Source organism: Zootoca vivipara, chromosome 6, assembly GCF_963506605.1.
Source record: "Zootoca vivipara chromosome 6, rZooViv1.1, whole genome shotgun sequence".
NCBI classification, from domain to species: domain Eukaryota; kingdom Metazoa; phylum Chordata; class Lepidosauria; order Squamata; family Lacertidae; genus Zootoca; species Zootoca vivipara.
This window is the reverse complement of record NC_083281.1, coordinates 3,367,226-3,376,120: the sequence shown is the minus strand read 5'-3', so window position 1 is coordinate 3,376,120 and position 8,895 is coordinate 3,367,226.

Genomic DNA, 8,895 nt, shown 5'->3' with positions numbered 1-8,895 from the left:
TTACTGGTGTATTTGTTGATTATGTGATATAAAGCAGAGCAGTTAGGACAAAAGATGGAAATGAAGAGGAACAAAGCTATGAAATAGGAACGAGTACAGTTGCACATGGGTTAAAATAAAATCTGAGTAAAGATGGTCAGTGTTATCTGATTATCATTTCTAGTTCCTGATTTGCCAGCTTGTGATGAGAGACACATTTAAAACGATTTTAAAATGATGCTTCTGCTGCCTGTGTATAATAAAGGATAGCAAAATCATTAAAAAAAAGTTATAGCCCTTGTCAGAATCTCAAATTATGCGTAGTTTTCTCCGTTATAAAGCTATACAGTGGTACCTCGGGTTAAGAACTTAATTCGTTCTGTAGGTCCATTCTTATTAGGGACCCAGGTGGGTCGAGGTCCCACTGTATAATAAAAAAATATTATAAATAATGTAAGGGACACGGGTGGTGCTGTGGGTTAAACCACTGAGCCTAGGGCTTGCTGATCAGAAGGTTGGCGGTTCGAATCCCTGTGATGGGGTGAGCTCCCATTGCTTGGTTCCAGCTCCTACCAACCTAGCAGTTCGAAAGCACATCAAAATGCAAGTAGATAAATAGGAACCGCTACAGCGGGAAGGTAAACGGCGTTTCCATGTGCTGCTCTGGTTTGCCAGAAGCGGCTTTGTCATGCTGGCCAAATGACCTGGAAGCTATACGCCGGCTCCCTCAGCCAATAATGCGAGATGAGCGCGCAACCCCAGAGTCGGTCACGACTGGACCTAATGTTAGGGGTCCCTTTACCTTTTACCTTTAGGTCCATTCTTAACCTGAACCTGTTCTTAACCATTTAGCTAATGGGGCCTCCCGCTGCTGCTGCTGCACAATTTCTGTCTCATCCTGAAGCAAAGTTCTTAACCCGGGTTGCTATTTCTGGGTTAGTGGAGTCTAACCTGAAGCGTCTGTAACCTGAAGCGTCCGTAACCCGAGGTACCACTGTATTCCAGACTGAGTGGTACCCAGAGTCCAGTCTTAAGATTTGGAGATGTTTCCCGTTGATCTGCAATTATCATTTGAGCTGCCCAGGGCATATAGAAGACCAGTTCTTTTGACAATATAGCAACATTGATGTCATTTTAAAAAAAGGGACTTTGGACAATAAAGAAAAGTTCCTTTAATCGGATTGAGCATTCCTGTCAAAATTAAACCCCCCCAAAATCTCCCACCAATTCACAATCCCACCATAAGCGATCGCACAGACCAGGTTTATCACACAACCCCTCCAAAAATTAGGTGATATAGAAGGAAACCTTTTTCACACCTGCAAAGGAGGTGCAATGCCACCGGCGATGTGTTTTTAGGTTTCCAGGTCACTGAAGGTGTTTAAACGGAGGTTGGATAACCTGCTACGGTCAGGAATCTTGAGCTGCGGCTGCTGCCTTGAACGTGATGCTCCTTGGGGGTGGATCCCTTCCAACTACCATTCTATGATTCTAGGGCAGTGGTTTTCAACCAGGGTGTTGTGGCCAGGGGTGTCTTACCCATAGAGGCTAGTGGCGCAGGGCACCAGGGCGCCAAGTTCTGGAAGGCGCCAGGGGAGAGGCGGAGGCTGGACACGGCGCTTCCCGGCATCGGCTCGCCACCATCACCCGCCTCCGCCATGCTGTGCCAAAGCAGCGCCGCTCCCGGAGCCTCCGTCTGCCGTGGCCACCGCGGCACGAAGCGACCAGCTGAGCCGGGAGGCACCGTGGCCAGCTGCCGCCTCTTTCCTGCCAGAGGAGCCGTCCTCCAGCCACTGCCCGCCTCCTCCAGCCCTGGGAAACGAGGGGGGGAGGTACTCTGGAGGGAGCTTTGCACCACAGCGCTGGATATGCTTAAGACAGACCTGGTTGTGGTCCCTGGGATGCTGTGAAGGATGGTCAGGGATGCTGCGGGCAACCCTGGCCTCTGTCCCTCTTTCCTTCCCTCCTTCCTCTGATGCCCTCTCGCGTCTCTGCCTCCCAAAGGCTGGCATGGCTGTTTGTTGCAGCAGCCCTAACTGCAGGCGAATGGTGCCTCTGGGGCCGGCCAGGGGGTGCTTCCCTGGCCCCTGTGGGGCAGTGTGAAGAGGCACCTCTCTTTGGGGCAGAGGGGGGCAGCTCCGAGACCAGGGGCAGCAGCTGCGGCTGCCCAGAGGACCCCTAAAAAGAGCTGGTCAAGGGAGCTGTGGACCCGAAAAGGTTGAGAGCCTCTGTTCTATGGGATCCATAGCATCCTCGGAGCATCTCTCCTTGTGTTTTGATTCCTGCTTACCTCGGGAGAAACACCATCACAACAACCAGACGGATGGCATTTCTTTAAAATGACAAGGTACTTGGCACAAGCGTGGCAAGAGTTATCTCATCGTCTGTTTGGGGTTTCCTTGTGGTGTTTTGCCTCTGACCTGTTTTTTGGGTTCCCCACAAGCATGTGATACACCTGCGCTTCTGTTTCGCAACAGCTAGGGTTGGCGTCCGATTCCATCATCGTCACAATTTTATTCTTTGTACCCCATCCATCTGACTGGGTTGCCCCAGCTACTCTGGGTGGCTTACAATGTATAAAAATAATAATAAAAAGTTAAACTTTTAAAGCACTTCCCTATACAAGGCTGCTTCCAGAAGTCTCCTAAAGGTCGTATACTTAGGTCCTTGGCTCGGGGGTCAGATAACTTCCTCCCCTCCAACGTTTCTCCTGTGAAAATAGGGACGTCCTATTCCATCCCCTCCAACGTTTCTCCGTGAAAATAGGGACCTCCTATTCCATCCCCTCCAACGTTTCTCCCGTGAAAATAGGGACCTCCTATTCCATCCCCTCCAACATTTCTCCCGTGAAAATAGGGACGTCCTATTCCATCCCCTCCAACATTTCTCCCCTGAAAATAGGGACCTCCTATTCCATCCCCTCCAACATTTCTCCCGTGAAAATAGGGACCTCCTATTCCATCCCCTCCAACGTTTCTCCGTGAAAATAGGGACGTCCTATTCCATCCCCTCCAACGTTTCTCCCATGAAAATAGGGACCTCCTATTCCATCCCCTCCAACGTTTCTCCCATGAAAATAGGGACCTCCTATTCCATCCCCTCCAACATTTCTCCCGTGAAAATAGGGATGTCCTATTCCATCCCCTCCAACATTTCTCCCGTGAAAATAGGGATGTCCTATTCCATCCCCTCCAACATTTCTTCCGTGAAAATAGGGATGTCCTATTCCATCCCCTCCAACGTTTCTCCCGAGAAAAGAGGGACGTGCTATTCCATCCCCTCCAACATTTCCCCAGTGAAAATAGGGACGTCCTAAGGAAAAGCTGGACATTCCAGGATCGAAACCGGGATGGCTTCTGTAAATCCGGGACTGTCCCTGGAATATAGGGACACTTGGAGGGTCTGTAAAATGCAATAAAGAAAGAAGACTGGAAAACTTTTGTTGAGTCTATGGAAAATAAGGGTGTATAGCTAAACATAGGGTAAATTATTATTGACGGATGTAATAGCGGAAAATCAATTGGAACAGTCATTGTAAAATGTGCAGGGATGTGAGATATGTAAAATGAACCATGGAAAGAGAAGGGAAGCCATTGGTATTTTAAAGTTTGCAGAATGTTTGTTTGAAATTGTAAAACAGAAAATTTAATAAAAGTTATTATAAATAAAATAAAATGCAATAAAGAAAGAGAAAGAAAGAAAGAAAGAATATATACGGTATATTCTTTCTTATTTATAGCATTTTATTTATAATAAAGGTAAAGGAACCCCTAACCATTAGGTCCAATCATGACCGACTCTGGGGTTGCGGTGCTCATCTCACTTTATAGGCCGAGGGAGCCGGCGTACAGCTTCCGGGTCATGTGGCCAGCATGACTAAGCCGCTTCTGATGAACCAGAGCAGCGCGTGGAAATGCCGTTTACCTTCCTGCCGGAGCGGTACCTATTTATCTACTTGCACTTTGATGTGCTTTCGAACTGCTGGGTTGGCAGGAGCTGGGACCAAGCAACGGGAGCTCACCCTGTCGTGGGGATTCAAACCGCCGACCTTCTGATCAGCAAGTCCTAGGCTCTGTGGTTTAACCCACAGCACCACCCGTGTCCCTTACATTATTTATAAATTTTTTTATTATACAGTGGGACCTCAACTTATGAGCTCCTCGACATCCAACGTTTTCGAGTTACGAGCGGAAAAAGTAGCCGCGCGCTTACAATTTTTTTGACATCCGAACGGAAAACCTGTTCGTGGCTAGATGCGGTTTCCTCGACTTACGAATTTTTAGATGCGGTTTCCTCGACTTACGAAGTTTTTGACTTATGAGTGTGCATTCGGAACAGATTAAATTTGTAAGTCGAGGTCCCACTGTATATATAAAATAAAAAATTCACACACACACACACACCCTTCTCACAAAAAAGGCCTTTCCTCATCCAGAGAGTGTTCTAGTTTTTCATTTGCCCTTTTTCTGCACCCTTATCTTAAAAAAAACCCATAAAAACATAATAATAAAACCATTACAGGTACATTGACTACACATGCCTGCATTTTTGTGCATGCCTGCATTTTTTGTTGTGCATGCCTGCATTTTTAAATCCCTGATTCATTTCCTGACATCATTCCTAACCGTTCCTGGGAGGGAGAGGAACTAGCCTAGATACATAACTTGGCAAAGTCAGCCTCTGCCGACTCTGCAGATGCCCGGCCAAACAAACAGGAAACTCTCTTTCCTTCTGCCACACACCTGCATAATATTTGTAAGACTGGCAGAAGGGGCACACGGCTCCGATTTCTCCTGCAAACGCTCTTCCTTGCACACAGAAGGCAGGTTCGATCGGCAGGGCATATCTAGGTAGGGCTGGTAGAGAGAGACCCCCCCCCCCCGGCTGAAACCCTGGAGAGCAGCTGCCGGCCAGTGCAGACATACTCTGGCTCTGTATCCTACACTGCTGCTTCAGACCAGCCCTTTATTCAGAAACCATGAGGACTGGGATCTTATTTATATTTATATTTAACTGGTTATAACACCGTGGGACCAGACGGCACTGCAGAGCCGAGATCGCAGCTCGGTTTTATTTTCAACTAGTGGTTTTCAGCCCGTTTAATAACGGGCGCTAGAATCCTGGGGTTCGGAGAAGCGCTTGCGCAGCGCTTCTCCGAACCCTGGGACCTGTCCTTGCTGTCGGCGGCAGGGGGACAGGAACGGAGGAGGAGAAAGCGCTGCTTTCTCCTCCTCCGTTCCTCTCCCGCAGCCGCCGACAGCAAGGAGACCTCCCAGGGTTCGGAGAAGCGCTTGCGCAGCGCTTCTCCGAACCCTGGGACCCGTCCTTGCTGTCGGCGGCAGGGGGACAGGAACGGAGGAGCGCTTTCTCCTTCCTTCCTCTCCCCCAGCCGCCGACAGGAAGGACGCGCGCACTCTCCCCCCCGCCTCCTCCAACCGCCGCTCCTCACGGGCCAGGGAAGGTTGTGAGGAGGCCTTCGCCGGCCTCCACCCTCGCTTCCCTGACGTGCCCTGCAGTGAGGCGTTGTCCGGCGGGAGCGGCGGTTGGAGGAGGCAGAGGGGGGGGGGAGAGTGCGCGCGGGCAGTCTCTGCTGTCCAATCCCTGTGTATCTGGGGTACATGCGCAGTACCTCAGGGACACACGGGACAACTGGACGCAGGGACATCTTGGACATTATTATATAGGATTGTGAGCTTTACAACTTTTTTTTTTTTGCCGTTTTCAAATCTGTTCTTTTACAGCTGTGTAGATCACCACTGGTCCCATCACCTCCTGGCAAATAGAAGGGAAAGAAATGGAGGCAGCAGTGAGAGATTTTACTTTCTTGGGCTCCTTGATCACTGCGGATGGTGACAGCAGTCACGAAATTAAAAGACGCCTGCTTCTTGGGAGAAAAGCAATGACAAACCTAGATAGCATCTTAAAAAGCAGAGACTAAACAACAACAGATCTAGCCTAGGGCTCTACTAAGGTTACCCAATTTTTTTCAATGAATCCGGGGACACTCTTCAACCTCAATGGATTTTGTACGGGGACTGATTTGTAAACCCGGGGACTGTCCCCGGGAAACGGGGTACAGCCTGATAACCTTAGCCTGTACCGTACATTAAAACAAAAACAAAAAACCCACATGATTCCACCCACCACTCGGGAATCCTGGGAACTGTAGTCTGCCCAGGGTGCCGGGAATTGTATTTGGGGTAAGCTACAATTCCTGGAATTCTTTAGGGAGGAGTCATTTGCTTTCAAAGTGTTCGCAGCCCTGTGTTTGGATTGCAGGGGAGACAATCTCTGCAGCCTGAGTCAAGAGGGCAGGATTTTACCCCGTTACATCAGTGGACGAGCCGGTTTGTGCCGTTGTCATTTTAAGCTCTTAACATACGGTAATTGCCGCAGCCTGTATTATTTTTGGCTTTTCATTTCCCTCTGACCTCATGCCTGTTTACCTTTTCCCCCTCTCCGCAATCGTGCCGCGCATTATGCAGATGGATATTTACGATGGGTTGTTTTCCGGGTGTTAGTCATACTCAAGAGTAAGCCCATTGACATGAATGGACATGACTAAGGCGCATTCTTTTTTAAAAAAGTTTTTATTTATACGCATCAGGATTATACATTTCACTAGTTTTACAGTTTTACATTGCAAAGTTTGACTTCAATCCCCCCCCCCTCTTTCTGCGGTTCCTTAAGTTTATTTTTCAAAATACCTTCTGCATATCCAAATTCATTTAACCTGCTCATTTAATTATCTACTTTAAATATATACTCTTATGAAACTGCAGGTTGTTACAGTAATCCTGCCTGTGTTTTTATCCGTTTGCAATATGTCTGTAAATATTCAATAAACCATTTCCATTCTTTTATGAAAGGTTTGTTATCTTGATTTCTTAATTCTTCCGGTAAGTTTTGCACATTTCTGCATATTTCATAAGTTTTTGTATCCATGTTTCCATTGCTGGGTCTTCTGCTTCTTTCCATTTTGGGGCGAGTAGCGTTCTTGCCGCTGTAGTCGCATACATGAATATTTCTATACAGTTAAGGTAGTTCTGTCCCTATAATTCCCAAAAGAAAAGCTTCTGGTTTATTTATTTTTTGTTACAAACGTTACTTTGAACATCCTTTCCGATTCATTATATATCATTTCCCAGTAAGCTTTAACCTTACGACGAGACTGCCACATATGATAAAAAGAGCCTTCTTTCTCTTTACATTTCCAACACTTCTTTGATTTAGATTTTTGCCAATTTACTCAGTGTTAGGTACCAACAATATACATCGTTTTCATATAATTTTCTCTTAAACCAGGCTTCCTCAACCTCGGCCCTCCAGATGTTTTGAGACTACAATTCCCATCATCCCTGACCACCGCTCCTGCTACTGTAGCTAGGGATCATGGGAGTTTTAGGCCAAAAACATCTGGAGGGCAGAGGTTTTGGAAGCCTGTCTCAAACCATGTTGTTGTTGTTGTTTAAATTATTATTATTTATTTAACTTTATTGAATTGCAGTAACAAAAACCAAACAATATCGCAAGAAAAAAGGGGAAATAACAAATGACACAAAAGAAAAGATAAAGTAAAATAAAAATGCTGTAAATTTTATATCCGTATTCCACAATCGTTTCCCAAGGTGCTCCCCTCGCCAACGGACGAAAGATGCTGCCTGTCAGTGTTGACAACACTGAGCTACATGGCCAAAGGCGGCTTGCTGTTGAAATGAGCTCTATATACAGCACACCGATTTGATCCCGGAATGTCCCGCTTTCCCTTAGGACGCCCCTATTTCCGTCGGGATAAATGTTGCAGGGGAGGCCCCCAAAGTTGTTCTGTTGCAAGTGTAATAAACAAAATCTGCCCTTATTCCCTTAAGGGGGTATACAAGAGCCCTTGTAGAGTCCTTTGGAGGTTCTCCATCGGTAGGAGAAAATATTGAGAGAATATTGAGAAGCAAAGCAGCTAGTAAGCTTGATCTTTATTGAACTGTTGCAACAGGGTGCTCCGCCACATGCTGGAGAAAAGAGGAGGACCCAGAACAAAGGTGTGCCTGCCCTTATGTAGACATTTTGAAATTCAAGTGTGCATGCACACGAAAGCTCATACCAATGACAAACTTAGTTGGTCTCTAAGGTGCTGCTGGAAGGAATTTTTTAATATTTTTTGTTCTCACTCCTCAGTTCCGGAATCCAGATCCCAGGTCCCAGGATCACCCCATTTACATCTTAAATGTGCCCTTAGGGCAGGATCTGTGAGCACAGAGACAATGGGGAGGTTTTCCCCATTTCCTCCCTCCTTTCAGAGAAACATTTGGTCAGTTTTTGGAGAGTCAAAATGGTCCCAGGACTTTTTCTGTACTGTTTTCAGTCATTGGTTTATATTTTTATGTACGTGCTTGCCTTGTACATCTATGAACACTTTTTATACATCTAAGACCTTGTAATTCTTATAACACAAGCAAGAAGTGCAGGAACACCTTCTGGAGAGCAGAGAATGCCTCCTCTTTTGTCCGCGATGGGGAACCTGCATGCAGCTATATATTATTGGAGGAATGCCTCTAGCCAGAAGAGTATTTTCCTCTTGAGAAAAAAGGGAGTTCTAGTTTCTTCCTTGGGAGTTCTAGTTTTTCTTCCTTGGGAGTTGTGGTTCTTTCTTGGGAATTGTAGCAGAGCACAATTTGCACGGCTGAAAATTCCCTCTCCCTGCAGCTAATATATTGGTGTGTTGTTGTTGTTTTTTAAAAAAAAATTATTGCATTTTTAAAAATTACAGAGAAGGCATGAATTACATCAAATATTCCGAAAATAAAAGAAAAAATACGAAAAAGTAAAAGTATAAAATGAAAACAAAAAAAGCATATATATTTTTTCTGTGCATTTAAGCCATATATAGGGCTACCCTCCCCCCCCCCAAACAAACAAACA